Source organism: Myotis daubentonii, chromosome 16, assembly GCF_963259705.1.
Source record: "Myotis daubentonii chromosome 16, mMyoDau2.1, whole genome shotgun sequence".
Lineage (NCBI taxonomy): Eukaryota > Metazoa > Chordata > Mammalia > Chiroptera > Vespertilionidae > Myotis > Myotis daubentonii.
The window spans coordinates 2,866,349-2,880,951 of NC_081855.1; the positions used below are offsets into that span (position 1 = coordinate 2,866,349).

Sequence of the window (14,603 nt, forward strand, 5' to 3'; positions counted from 1 at the left end):
TTAATCAATATTGTGTGTGTTCTGACTGCTCTACCGACCCACTGTTCGCCCATTCTCTTCCTCTCTAGGGCCCCCCCTTGGCCTAGGAGTGATGGTTCAGTCCTGCTTCCTCTAAACTTGTGGATAGAAAGGGGGTTCAAGGGAATATTAGAGAGGTCTCAAGTGACACATTGGGATTTTTAATTTTATTTTTTTAGTAAGCAACACACAACGATATTGAAATTAGGTCAATTAATACCCTACAGTGCACTTTAAGTGTTCAAATGAAAGGAGAAGTCGCCCAACTCTCACTTTAAAGCAAAAGCTAGAAATGATTAAGCTGAGTGAGGAAGGCGTTGAAAGCCAAGGTAGGCTGAAAGCTAGGCCTCTCGCACCAAACGTTTAGCCAAGCTGTGAATGCAAAGGAAAAGTTCTTGAAGGGAATTAAAGGAGCTACTCCAGTGAACACATGAATGATAAGAGAGTGAAATAGCCTTACTGCTGATAGGGAGACAGTTTTACTGGTCTGGATAGAAGATCAAACCAGCCACAACATTCCCTTCAGCCAAAGCCTAATCCAGAGCAAGGCCCTACTCTCTTCAGTTCTGTGGCGGCTGAGAGTGGTGAGGAGGCTGCAGAAGGAAAACTGGAAGTAGCAGAGGTTGAGTCATGAGGTTGAAGGAGAGAAGGCATCTCCATGTCCTAGAAGTGCATGGTGAAGCAGCAAGTGCAGATGCAGAAGATGCGGCAAGTTATTCAGAAGATCTAGCTCAGATGATTAATAAGCAACATAGTCCATTGCAGACAAAGGAGCCCTTTTTGAGAAAAGATGCCATCTACAACTTTCATAACCAGAGGGGAGAACTCAGTGCCTGGCTTCAGAGGACGGGCTGACTCTCTTGTTAGGGGCTAATGCAGCTGGTGACTTGAAGTCCAAGCCAGTGCTCCCTTTCCATCCCAAAATCCTGGGGCTCTTAAGAATGATGCTAATCTACTCTGCCTGTAAATGGAACAACACAGCACATCTGTTTACAACATGGTTTACTCATCTTTTAAGTGCACTGTTGAGACCCACTCTCAGAAAGAAAGACTCCTTTCAAAATAGTACTGCTCACTGACAATGCACCTGGTCACCCAAGAGCCCTGATGGGATGTACAATGAGATTACTAGTAGTGTTGCTGCCATGACTGCTCACACAACACTCAGCCCATGGGTCAAGGAGTAATTTCCACTTCCAAGCCTTTTTAATTAAGAATTACATTTTGTAACGCTATGGGTGCCATAGACAGTGATTCCTCTGATGGATTTGGGCAATGTGAATTGAAAACCCTTGGAAAGGATCCACCATTCTAGATGCCATAAGAACATTTCATGATGCCTGGGAAGAGGTGAAAATAGCAACATTAGCAGGAGTTAGAAGAAGGTGATTCAGCCACCTTACCTTTTGGCAGCCATCACCCTGATTAGGCAGCAGCCACCAACTTGAGGCAACACCCTTTACCAGCAAAAAAGATTATGACTCACCAAAGGCTCAGATGATGGTTAGCATTATTTAGCAATAAAGTACTTTTAAATTAAGGTATGTGCCATATTTTCTTCTTGCACACTTAATAGACTACAGTATAGTGTAAACATAACTTTTATATGTGCTGGGAAACCAGAATACTCGTGGGACTCACTCTACTGCAGTGGTCTAGAACCAAACCCGCAGTATCTACGAGAGAGCTTGTGTTTGACATCCTTATGTCCCATCCTGGCCTTTCCTGTTTGACATTTGGTACCCATGTGGAGCTCACGCCACAGGCACTACCACCATTCTACTCTCTGGCATGGTTATCTTCGGTCCCCAGGAACAGGCTCTAGGGCATGGTTTTGGAGTCACCCTCTCACACACACTTACCTGTGTATTTGTGTACACATGCACACAGCTTGGAATTCAGGCGTGGTCAGATGTGTGGCAGCACTGTGGAACATGTTCTGTGCCAAAACCAACAGGCCATCAGATAACATTACTTAGAGCTCTGGTCATTTTTTCGCTAAATATTTATTGTCTTTGCCTCCACCCTTGCTTTGGCAGAGGGGGTGGGACTGTCAGCCGATTGATTCGAGATTTGGGGCTTCTGTGGTAGCTCTGGAGGAGTAGGCCCTGAATATACCAGGCCTCGTGGAGCTCTTGGCATGTCTTTGAACCCCAGACCCTATAACATGCTGCCAGGTGGGGTGGCACTGTGTGTAAAGCTCTGCCACTGCCTCTGAAGGGAATTTCGAACTTCTGCACAGACCAGCCAACCTTACACTGGCTCAGCTGTGTTGCTTTTCCCTGGCCCATGTCGTCATCTTTATTTCTGAAGTTGGTCCTTTGCTCATTCCTCATGTTGTCTCTCTCAGACCTCGCCTCTCTGTTCCACTGCATGGAGTCCCTTTCCCTTGCTCCACTTTTTTGCCTTTGTCTCACGTGGGTTCTCAGTGGCTTTGATATCTTTACATGGCCAGCCTTTGCCAGAAAAGGTTGGTAAACTGCGTTTCTTCAGAGTTCCCGGGCTGACATAATCACTAGGGTTCCTGTTTATTCCCCAAAGTATCCCAGTTTGGATGATAAATTACAGGATGACCTCCTTAGGCTCTGCTTTCTTGGGTGGGGTGGAGGTGGGAGCCCTTGCTCACACGGCTCGCACACATAGGAAAGACTCCTCCTGGAGAAGAGCCCGCAGTCGGTCAGCTCCTTAACGACCATGTGCCCAAGCCATCGAAGTGGGAGCTGTGTGGAAGGGGGTGCAGGGTTGGTTCATTCTGTAGTGATGAATTCCAACAGGGGCCACACACAGGCCGTAGTCTCAGCTGCAAGGATGTCTGGGGGAGTCTGAGTGATGTGCTAGTCAAGACCAGATTACCCAGGAGAATACCCCACTTGGGAATGTACTTCCTGCTGGGGTGGCTCCAGCCTTCTCCTTCAGGAGTGGCTCACGGACCCAGAGAGGCTGTGTCAGTGTTAAGGGCCAGATATGGAGCTGGTGGCCTTGGCTTACACCCTAGCTCTGTGGCCTTAGACAGGTCACTGAACCTTTCTGTGAGTCTTCATTTCCTCATATGTACAAATGGATGTAGTAATGGTACTTACCTCAGAGGTTTGTTGGGAAAATGAAGTGATGTGATATACCTGGAGCCTCCTAAGCCCTGGGGAGCAGGACACATGTTCTAAGAGGAACCAATGGGCATTTTAAACGGACTCCCCAGTGTACTTACTTAGGTCCTCAACGCACATGCCAGATCCTGCCTGCCGGCTGGTGAGCAGCAGCCTTCCTTCCTCCGGAGGCTGGGCATCTCGCCCTGGTCACGTGGCCCTGGGTCCTGATCATGTTGAGTCACTTGCAGAGGCTGCAGCACAATGATGAGTATGTTCGTTTTGGCCAGTTGTTCTCTGCTGCCTTTTGGAGGCAGATGACCGGCCCTGGAAGCTTGTGCTAGCACAGGGGTCCTCAAACCGGCCCGCGGGCCAAATGCAAATACAAATATTGTATTTGTTCCCGTTTTGTTTTTTTACTTCAAAATAAGATATTTGCAGTGTGCATAGGAATTTGTTCATAGTTTTTTTTAAAAACTATAGTCCGGCCCTCCAACGGTCTGAGGGACAGTGAACTGGCCCCCTGTTTAAAAAATTTGAGGACCCCTGTAGCCAGCAGATGGTGCTGGCACTGAGGAATATAATTTGGGCTCAGAGCAGAATGGCCAGCAGGGCTTGAGAACCCCGAGGAGGAGTCTTAGAGAGGACCCGTCCAGCACGGTTTGGTTCACACGGCCTGTGGGGACAAGTTTGTCTGTGGCCTTTCGGAGGATCCAGCGATGGAAAGTGTTGTTTTTGTCAATGCTGATTGGCCCTGGCCAGTTTGTTTTAAAAGAGAAGTCCCATTTTCATGGGGCTCGTGGCTCTGCTGGGCACGGTTAAGGCATGTGCTGACCCTTGATGTGGGGCAGGCAGGTGGGCACAAAGCTGTGCTGGAAAACTTCCCTCCTCAGTGTACTTGGGTTTAAGCGTCTGGTTCTCCTGCCGTCCATCTGGGTGGCCACAGGACACAGTGAGGTCTTGGCAGGGGTGCAACCTGAGGCTGAACTTTGGCATGTGCTCACATCTCATTTTATTGACTTAACATTTAAATGTCCCAGAAATGACAGGTGACCTTGAAATCTCCTGTGATTTACAAACTTATAAAGATGGCCGATGGCTGCTCTCCCAGCATTGTTTCTCCTTTTGGAATTGAATGTAGGGAATATTAAACAGCCTGCTTGCTACGAGTGTGGAAGTGTTTCCACAGAAACTCTTGGGGAAAAGAAAAGGGCAAGGAACTAACCTCAAAACCTTAGAAGGCATATTAGCTGCGATTTACACACACTCTGCCCCTAGGTCTCTCAGTGACCCTTCTACCAAAGGGCTGTTTGCTCGTTTGCTCTTCCTTAATGCTTGAGTGCAGCTCCCCAGCCCCCACCTTTAGCTCAGAGAAATATTTGCCCCTGGAATTCCCTAGAGCTAGGATACTGTTGCCTGCAGGTATGGATCCTTCTTCAGGACTGTGTGGGACTTTTCCTTTTTAAGAAATTTCATGAGGACAGTTGCTGTGCTTGGAATTCAGGCTTAGTGTGGGGTTTGCATGCTCTGCCTCTACCCTCAGAGTCGGGAGCCCTGGGGTCCCTCTGGATTGGTTTCTGCAGTCCTGCCCATCACACTGTTTTGGGACGGACCCGTACTCATCAACTTCATGGTGAGGCTCACTTCCTTGAACACTGCCCTGCCCTGAGTTTGGTTTGAGCACCAGCTGTATGTATACATGGCCCCATGTAGGCACTGGGATGTATGTCTCTGATTCTGAGGCATAATTACTCATGTGTGTGTTTGCTTCTGATGTAGTTTAAACATATGGAAAGGATATTTGTATTTTTCTGTGTTGTAGATGATGAAACTAATTAACAGGGATAATGTCTTGCACTGGGCCATACAACGACTAAGTCATAGACCAGCACTTGAACTTAGGCCTTCTGGTTTCCAGGCCAGGTCTTTAACTCCTCAGAGCTGTTAGGTCATGTCTTTGGTGGAGAGTGGAGTAGAGAGTGCTATAATAGTGTTACTTTACAAAAGTCAGTAAAAATAAACAAAAACCCCAAGACTTGTTTATGATCCTCGCAGTTAACACAATAGCCATTGTCTTGTTGATCCCAGTCTTTCTCCATTTGTATGCATTTTATAAACAGAGCCCATGCTTTTACATTCTACTCTGGTGCTTGTTCACATGTCTGGTCTTCCCTGGACCAGAGCCTCTCAGGGTGAGACTGCGTGCACTTCCTGTGTTTGTCTCTGAAACCCTGGGTGATTCCAAAGTCAGAGTCGCTCCTGGGAAATTCTGCGGAACACCTCCAGAAGGTGCCCGCACCCAGGAGAGAGAAGCCACCCGGCTCTGCAGGAAGCACTGGCCTGATGGGATCCTGTGGGTCATACTCTGGAGAGTTTCTTGAATTCCTTAGTTATGTATAATTAATGGCTGTGTAATGTTTTGGTGAATTGATAAATTAGCATTCATTTAGGCACTTCCTTGTGGGACATTGACTGGAATTTTTTGCTTCTCTCTGTTATTTCTTTAGACTGTTTCTGACTGCAAGGTTATGGGGCAGGAACATGGAAACGTCATTGTTCTTGCCACATTGCTGCTCTCTGGGAATGCCAGCTTTCCGCAGTGCTGATTCTCTGTCTTTGCCAGTGTGGCGCGCATGGTGGTGTGGCTAGGGATTGGATTCAGAGGAGGGAGAAGTGGAGTTGGAGTCCAGCTTGTCTGCTTGCTCTTCAGCATGCTGGTTGTCCCTCGGTGCTGACCAGTATTTCCTAGGGACTGGGAGCTCCATCTTTGGAAGTCGAGGTGTGGTCCAGGCTCATCCAGATCTTGGCTGGGAAGGCCGTGCCAGCAGTTCGGTTCTCAGTTGTGTGGTAGTGACTGATAAATGTGGCCATTGAGTCATTCATGTGTTTTTTCCTTTAGTTCCTGGAGCCCTGCTTGGTACTGGGCACTTCACTAGCTGGAGGTGAGATTCCTGTCCATGGTGAGCTGAGGTGGTGTAAGACAGAAGGGACATGGATGGCCTGGGGTTGGAGGAGAGGTGTGGGAGAGTGAGGAGGGAGCTGCAGCAGGATAGGGTGAAGAGCCCACCACACGGAACAGGGCTTCAGATCTCAGAGGCCTGAAGACATTTTCGTTCCTGTGGGAGATGTAAGCGTGACAAAGCAGTTCCTGGGTGGGGGATGGGGGTGGGTGGGAGGGGGGAGGTAAGAGTGTCCTGGATTAATGATGGCAGCAGCCACAGTAAGTCTCAGTAATAGTTGGCTTTGGGTCATTTACTGTTTTTGAAGGGGGCATGAGATTTTGAGGATCCTCTGTAGGGGACAGTGAATCACCCCATTTCATGTAGTAGAAGGTATTTGTGGAGGTGAGCCTTAGATGGTGAGGGGCACCAGATGGTAGAGGGACTTCAGGGTGATGGGATGTTACCAGGGGGAAGAGAGTGGTGGGACCCTTTTTGCATTGATAGTTTGGGGTCTCTCCTCTTAGTACCATATTGTCTGATGTGTCTGACTGCCTGTCTCAACACCACATGTTCTCTCAGGGCAGATGAGCCGAAGGGGACAGGAAAAGTGAGGTTAACCACCTGTTAGAAATCTATCGCTGATTCCCCCTCCCTGCTCCTTGAGCCGCAGACAGGCCACATGGACTTGAGAGCCAAGCCTATCATGTTCTAGACGCCTAGGAGCTGGTTGTGGTTGGGTGGCTGGATCCAGAGCCTGTATGTTCCTGGGAAGCATGAGTGTGGCAGCTTGACAGTGCTGTGAGCAGCTCCCTGCCTGCGCCTGCCCATTTGGCCTGAGTTGAGACAGTTGGGGCTTTTCTTGATGCAACCCAGGTATGCCTGAGGAAGGTGGCGAGGAGGCGAGAACCTGGCTGTGGTCAGGCAGGCAGGCCCGAGGGAGGATGTGTGTGTGCTTGCATGTGGCCTCCAGAAGCGTAGGAAAGGCTGGGGAGCTCATGCAGTGCTGCTGAGGGTCGTGCCAGGAAGCCCTGCCTGGGAAGACCTTGTGGACCTCAGTGGGCTGCTGAGGCCTTTGTGGCTGGAGCCTGGCTCTCAGGCTGTGCTAGGTCTCCCTTCCAGTATCATCCCTGTGTGTGGGTGAAGGGAATATCGGGAAGTAGCAAGTATGGTTTTATTTTTTTAAATGTTTTCTTTTGAGATAATTGTAGCTTCCCATGCAGTTGTCAGAAATACTACATAGGGATCCCATGTGTCCTTCCCCCGATTCCCCCCGGTCTTACACAACTACAGGACAATGTCGCAACCAGGATAGTGACACCATGCAGGGCCCTTTGTCACCCAGGAACCCTCACAGCCACCCCTCCTGCCCTCTGAGCGCGACTGCCTCCTGGACCCTGGTCGCCACGAATCTGTTCTCCGGTTCTATAAATGCCACATTTCAAGAAAGTTACATGTAAATGGAATCATACAACATGTGACCTTTGGGGATTGACTTTGTTCACTCATCCTAATTCCCGGGGACTCATCCAGGTGCAGGTATCCATAGTTTGTTCCTCTTTGTTGCTCACTAGTATCCCATGGTGTCATGTACCACAGTTTGTTGAACTGTTTACGTGCACCCGTTGAAGGACATCTGCATTGCTTCCAGTTTTTGGCTATTAAGATAAAGTTGCTATAATTATTTGTGTGCAGTTTTTGTGTGAATGTAAGCTTTCATTCTTTCTGGAATAAATATCCAGGAGCACAGTTGTTGGGTTGTATGATAGTTGTGTGTTTAATTTTTAAAAAATTAAACCAACCTTTTTCAGACTGGTTGTCCTGTTTTACACGCCCTCAGCGATGTGAGTGATAGATAGATAGATGACCCTTGAACAATGTGGAGTTAGGGGCATTGTCCCCCCCCCCCCCCACACACACATTAAAAAATCCACATGTAATTTAGATTTCCCCCGGACTTAGTCTCCACTATCCTCGGAGGGTTGGTTCTAGCCCCCCCCTCACCCCCCTTACCCGCCTTACCAAAATCCGAGGATGCCTATATAAAGTGGCATAGATCAGATCAGTGCTGCAGTTGGCCCTTCACACCCACGGACTCCCAACTGTGAATTGAAAACACAGTACAGGTATTTATGAAAACAATCTTCCTATAAGTGGACCTGTGCAGTTCAAACCCAGGCTCAGGGGTCAATTGTATTTTCTTCACATCCTTGCCAGGATTTGCTGTTCTTACTGTTTTGTTTTCTTAATTTAAACCATTCTGATAGGTGTGTAGTAATATCTCACGGGTTTTAATTTGACTGTCTCTAATGGGTAATGATGTTGAAAATATTTTCCTGTGCTTCTTGGCTATGTACAAAGCTTCATATCTAATGATGTGAAATGTCTTTTTATGTCTTTTGCCCAGTTCTAATTGGATTGTTTGTTTTTTTACTATTGAGTTTTGAAAGGTTTTATATATTATATATACGTGTGTGTGTGTGTGTGTGTGTGTGTATACTAGTCCTTTGTTAGATATTTGGTTTGCAAATTTTTATCCCCACTCTGTGGCTTATCTTTTCACCCTCCTAAGAAGATCTTTGGTAGAGCAAAAGTTTTTAATTTTAATGAAGTCTAATTTGCTAATTTAAGTTTGTGTTCCAATTTGAATTAATTTTTGTATAAGATTGAGGTGATCTGTTTATTTTTCAGTAGTGGATGTCCATTTGCCTCGGGACCCTTTGTTGAAAGGCTGCATCTCTGTTGTTGAATTGCTTTATCACCTTTGTTAAAAATTAAGTTGGGCATATTTGTATGGGCCTATTCCTGGTTTTCTATTCTGTTCCATTGATCTAATGTGTCTAACCTTCCACTGATACCACACAGTCTTGATTACTGTGGATAAATAATAATCTAGTAATAGGGTAGATGGATTCCTTCCGCTTTATTCTTCTTTTTTAATTTTTAAAAATTATTCTAGTTTCTTTGCCTTTCCAAATGCATTTTAGAATGATCTTGTTTATATGTACAAAAAGTCTTGCTGAGCTTTTGATAGTAATTGTGTTAAAACTGTATACCAATTTGGGGAGAATTAACATCTTAAGAATCTTCTGGTCTATGAATACAATATGTTTCTCCTTTTATTTATATCTTCTTTGATTTCTTTTATCAACATTGTATAGTTTTCAGCATGTAAAGCCTGTACATACTTTGTTAGATTTACACGTATTTAATTTTTAAAAAGCGATTGCAAATGGTACTATATTTTTAATTTTGATGTCCAAATATTCATTGCTAGTATATAGAAATATAGTCAATTTTTCTTGTTTGCTTTGTTAATCTTCACCCGAGGATATGTTTTCCATGAATTTTTAGAGAAAGTGGAAGGGAGGAAGGAAGGGAGGGGAAGAGAGAGACACATTAATTGGTTGCCTCTCGCACATGCCCTGGCCCGGGCAGCAGATCAAACCTGCAACCCAGGTACGTGCCCTGGATTGGGAATCAAACCTATGACCCTTTGGTGCACAAGCTGATGCTCTAAGTACTGAGAAACACTGGCCAGCGCTACAGTCAATTTTAAAAAATATATATTTTTATTGATTTCAGAGAGGAAGGGAGAAAGAGATAGTAACATCAATGATGAGAGAGAATTATAGATTGGCTGCCTCCTGCACATGTCTCCCACTGGGGCTCGAGCCCCCAACTTGGGCATGTGCCCTGGCCAGGAAACTCACTATGACCTCCTAGTTCATAGGCCGATGCACAATCACTGAGCTATGTTGGCTGTGCTACAGTCAATTTTTTATACCAGTCTTATATTCTGTAACCTTGCTGAACTTACTAGTTTGTTTTTTCTATAGATTGTTTTTTCTATAGATTCCTTGTTATTTTTTACATAGACATACATGTCATCTGTAAATATCATATTTCTTCTTTGTGATCTGTATGCTTTCTATTTCCTTTCCTTACCTGTTGCACTGGCTAGAGTAAGAGTTCTGAGAGTGGATGTCAATGCCTAGTTCCTGATCTTAGAGGAGAAGTGTTTAATCCAGTGGTTCTCAACTTTCGTAACGCCGCGACCCTTTAATACAGTTCCTCATGTTGTGGTGACCCCCAGCCATAAAATTATTTTCATTGCTACTTCATCACTGTCATTTTGCTACTGTTATGAATCATAATGTAAATATCTGATATGCAGGATGTATTTTCATTGTTACAAATTGAACATAATTAAAGCATAGTGATTAATCACAAAAACAATATGTAATTATATATGTGTTTTCCAATAGTCTTAGGCGACCCCTGTGAAAGGGTTGTTCGACCCCCAAAGGGGTCGCGACCCACAGGTTGAGAACCGCTGGTTTAGTCTTTCACCACTCACCATTATGTACATTGTTAGCTCTCTAGGCTTTTTGTACATGTTCATTATTAGTTGAGGAAGCTCCCTTCTATTTCTGCTTTCTTGAGGTTTTTTGTTTGTTTTCTAAATCATGAGTGTGTGAATTTTCTGAATTAAATGATGTAATCACAGGATTTTTTTCTGTAGCCTATTGATATGGTGGATTACATTGATTTTTAAAAAATTAAACCAGCCTTGCATTCCTGGAATAAAATGCACTTGGTCATGGTATATAATTCTTATATACTAGAGGCCTGGTGCACGAATCTGTGCACAGTGGGGTTCAACTGGCCTGCCCCAATGGGGGCTGATTGGGCCAGCCAGCAGCGGGGAGGGGACATGGAAATGGGGGGGCTGATCGGGGCCCCGATCAGGCCGGTTGGCCACCGCAGTGTGCATCATAGCGACCGGTCATTCTGGTCTGTCTGTTGTTCCGGTCTCTGGGCTTTTGTATATATAGATGTTGTTGAATTCTTTTTCGTTGATTTTTTCATTGCATATGTATTTATGAGGAATATTGATCTATAGTTCCTTTTCTTTCCTCATTTTTTTTGGTACTGTGTCTGATTTTCATATCAGGTTAATAGTAGCTTCATAAAATGAATTGAAAGTGTTTTTTCTTCTATTTTTTAGAAAAGACTATGTAGAATTGGTGTTAATTTGTCTTTAAACATTTGGTAGAATTCTCCAATAAAACCATTTGGGTCTGGATATTTATTTTTTGGGAATTTTAAAATTACATATTCAGCCCTGGCTGGTGTGGCTTAGTTCGTTAGAATGTCGTCCCATGCACCAGAAGGTCATGGGTTTGATTCCTGGTCAGGGCATATACCTAGGTTGCAGGTTCGATCCGCAGTTGGGATGTGTGTGTGAGGCAACTGATTGATGTGTCTCTCTCACACTGATATCTCTCTCTGTCTCCTCCTCTCTCTCCCCCTCTCCCTCTTTTTCTGTTTCCCGCCCCCGCTTCCCCTCTTTCTGTCCTCTCCCCCCCCCCTCCCTCTCTAAAGTCAATTTTAAAAATTAAATATTCACTGCCCCTAGAATTGTTGCAGGTTAGTTGGCAGGGAGGAGAGAGACTCACCTACATTCAGCATTCTGGCCCTGGACGTCTGGATGGTTGATAGACTGACATTTGGTGAAGCAAACAAACATTACATATTCCATTTCTTCAATAGTGATAGTGTCATTCAAATTATTATATATATATACACTAGGGGCCCGGTGCACGAAATTCGTGCACTGGGTGTGTGTGTGGGGGAGTGTCCCTCGGCCCAGCCTGCCCCCTCTCACATACTGGGAGCCCTCAGGCGTTGACCCCCATCACCCTCCAATCGCAGGATCGGCCCCTTGCCCAGGCCTGACGCCTCTGGCTGAGGTGTCCGGCCCAGGCAGCGGGGACCCGCAGCTGCAGCGGCCCCAGCGATCGTGGGCTCCGCTTTAGGCCCAGGCAAGGGACCCCTAGCTCCTGGGACTGCCAGCTTCGACCGTGCCCAGCTCCCATCGCTGGCTCCACCCCTACTTCCTGCTATCACTGGCCAGGGCGGAAAAGGCACCTGATTCTCCGATCATGGCTGGGGGGCAGGGCAAAGGTGGCCCCAGGGCCGCCTTTGCCCTGCCCCCTAGCTCTTAGCTCCCCCCTGGGTTACCGATCACTGTCAGTGGCCGGGGGCTTCTTCCTGCTTTCCCTTTCGCCTCCCTGCATTGTGCCTACACATGCAAATTAACCGCCATCTTGTTGGCAGTTAACTGCCAATCTTAGTTGGCAGTTAATTTGCATATAGCCCTGATTAGCCAATGAAAAGGGTAGCTCGTACGCCAATTACCATTTTTCTCTTTTATTAGTGTTGATATGGTTTTTTTTCCTGGTGAAAAATTGGCCTCTTTCATCTAAGTTATTAAATTCATGTTTGTTGAAATGTTCATAATATTCTCTTGTTATCCTTTTGATGTCTGCAGGATCTATAGTGATAGCTCCTGTTTCATTCCTAAGTTTATTTTGTGTCGTCTTCCTTTTTCTTTGTAGGTTTTGCTTGAAGTTTGTCAGTATCATTGATTTTTTTTCAAAGACTCAGCTCTGTTTTATTGATTTTTACTATTTTTCTATTTCAATTTCATTGATTTCTGCTCTTTTTTTCCTTCTTGTTTTGGGTATATTTTGTACTCCATTTTTGGGTTCTTGAGGTGGGAGCTTATTGATGGGAAAGCTTGGCTCTTTCCTAAACTAAGCATTTTAGTTAGTGCTATGACATTTCCTTGCAGGACTGCTTAGCTGTGTTCCACAAATTTTGATATGTTGTTAATTTTTAAAAATTTTTTTACGATTTACTCTTTGACCCATGGATTATTTAGAAGTGTATTATTTAGTTTCCAAATGTTTGGAGATTTTCCTGTTATCTTTATCTTATTGATACAGAGTTTGGTTTCATTGTGGTCTTAGAACATACTCTATGATTTCTATTTTTTGAATCTATTGAGGTTTGTTTTATGGCCCAGAATATGATCTATTATGGTATATGTTCTGTGGGGACCTGAAAAGAGGGGAGGTATATTCTGGTATTTGGTGGACTGTTCTACTAACTGCCAACTAGATTCTGTTGGTTGATGATGGTATTGATTACTTTCATTTCCTTGTTGATTTGCTGTGTTGTTATTCTATCAATTGTTGAGAGAGGACTGTTGAAGTCTCCAACTGTAATTGTGGATTTTTTTTTCTTAGTTTTGTTTTGTTTTCATTCTGCTTTGGTAAAGACTGCGATACTTTATGGTTTCCTTAGTTAGCATACAAATTCCTTCTAGGCAGCTCAACTCAAAATGTTCCCATTCAAAAAGTTAATTCCTGAGGCACACACTCAGCTGACCCTTGCCACAGTGCTGTTGACATTTTCTTGTGTGTGTGTGTGTGTGTGTATTTCACATATATGTGTGTGTGTGTGTGTGTGTGTGTGTGTGTGTATATATATATTATATATATCTTTTCTAAGGAAATATCTTTTTTAAAAATATACTTCTGTTGATTTTAGAGAGAGGAAGGGAGAGGGATAGAGAGACAGAAAAATCAATGATGAGAGAGAATCATTTATCTATGTCCTGCATGTCCCTACTGGGGATGAAGCCTGCAACCAGAGCATGTGCTCTGATCAGGAATTGAACTGTGACCTCCTGGTTCATGGGCCAGGGCTCAACCACTGAGCCACACCGGCCAGGTTTGACACTGTCTTACAGTATGCTGCTTTCCCGTAAACAGAGAATACCTTCCACCTTTCTGCAGCGTGCACCACATGGTGCATGCACCTGTCCCCGTGCGAGTACATATTGTGAATTTCTTTATTTCTCTGTTTAGTTCTGTTTTTTGCTTCATTACCTTGCAGCTTTGTTTCTTGGGGCATATTCATTTAGGATTGCTTTGTCTTGGTAAATTGACCATTTTATCATTATATAATGTTCCTTTCTGTCTCTGGTCATTTTCTTTATTTTGAAAACCATTTTATCTGATGCTATATAGCAACTCTGCTCTCCTTTGATCATTATTCGTCTGATGTATTTTTTCTTTTCAACCTATCTGTGAGTTTCTTATAGTTTGGTCTTTGTTTAAAATCTGCTTTGTCAGTCTCTCTTTTAGCTGGTGTACTTAGACCATCAACACTAATAAAAGAGAAAAATGGTAATTGGCGTATGAGCTACCCTTTTCATTGGCTAATCAGGGCTATATGCAAATTAACTGCCAACTATGATTGGCAGTTAACTGCCAACTAAGATTGGCAGTTAACTGCCAACAAGATGGCGGTTAATTTGCATATGTAGGCACAATGCAGGGAGGCGAAAGGGAAAGCAGGAAGAAGCCCCCTGCCACTGACAGTGATCAGAAACCCAGGGGGGAGCTAAGAGCTGGGGGGCAGGGCAAAGGCGGCCCTGGGGCCGCCTTTGCCCTGCCCCCCAGCCATGATCGGAGAATCAGGCGCCTTTTCCGCCCTGGCCAGTGATAGCAGGAAGTAGGGGTGGAGCCAGCGATGGGAGCTGGGCACGGTCGAAGCTGGCAGTCCCAGGAGCTAGGGGTCCCTTGCCTGGGCCTAAAGCGGAGCCCACGATCGCGGGGCCGCTGCAGCTGCGGGTCCCCGCTGCCCGGGCCGGACGCCTAGGCCAGAGGCGTCAGGCCTGGGCAAGGGGCCGATCCTGCGATTGGAG

At 45.3% G+C, this 14,603-nt stretch overlaps 1 protein-coding gene and 1 pseudogene across 8 annotated transcripts in view; both read left to right on the plus strand.

Annotated features, from left to right (window-relative positions):
* Nucleotides 1–14,603, plus strand: part of MPRIP (myosin phosphatase Rho interacting protein) — a 206,504-nt gene that overhangs the window by 18,980 nt on the left and 172,921 nt on the right. The gene's annotated exons all lie outside the window — the stretch shown is intronic.
* LOC132219469 (small nucleolar RNA SNORA17) lies at nucleotides 11,452–11,554 on the plus strand (annotated as a pseudogene).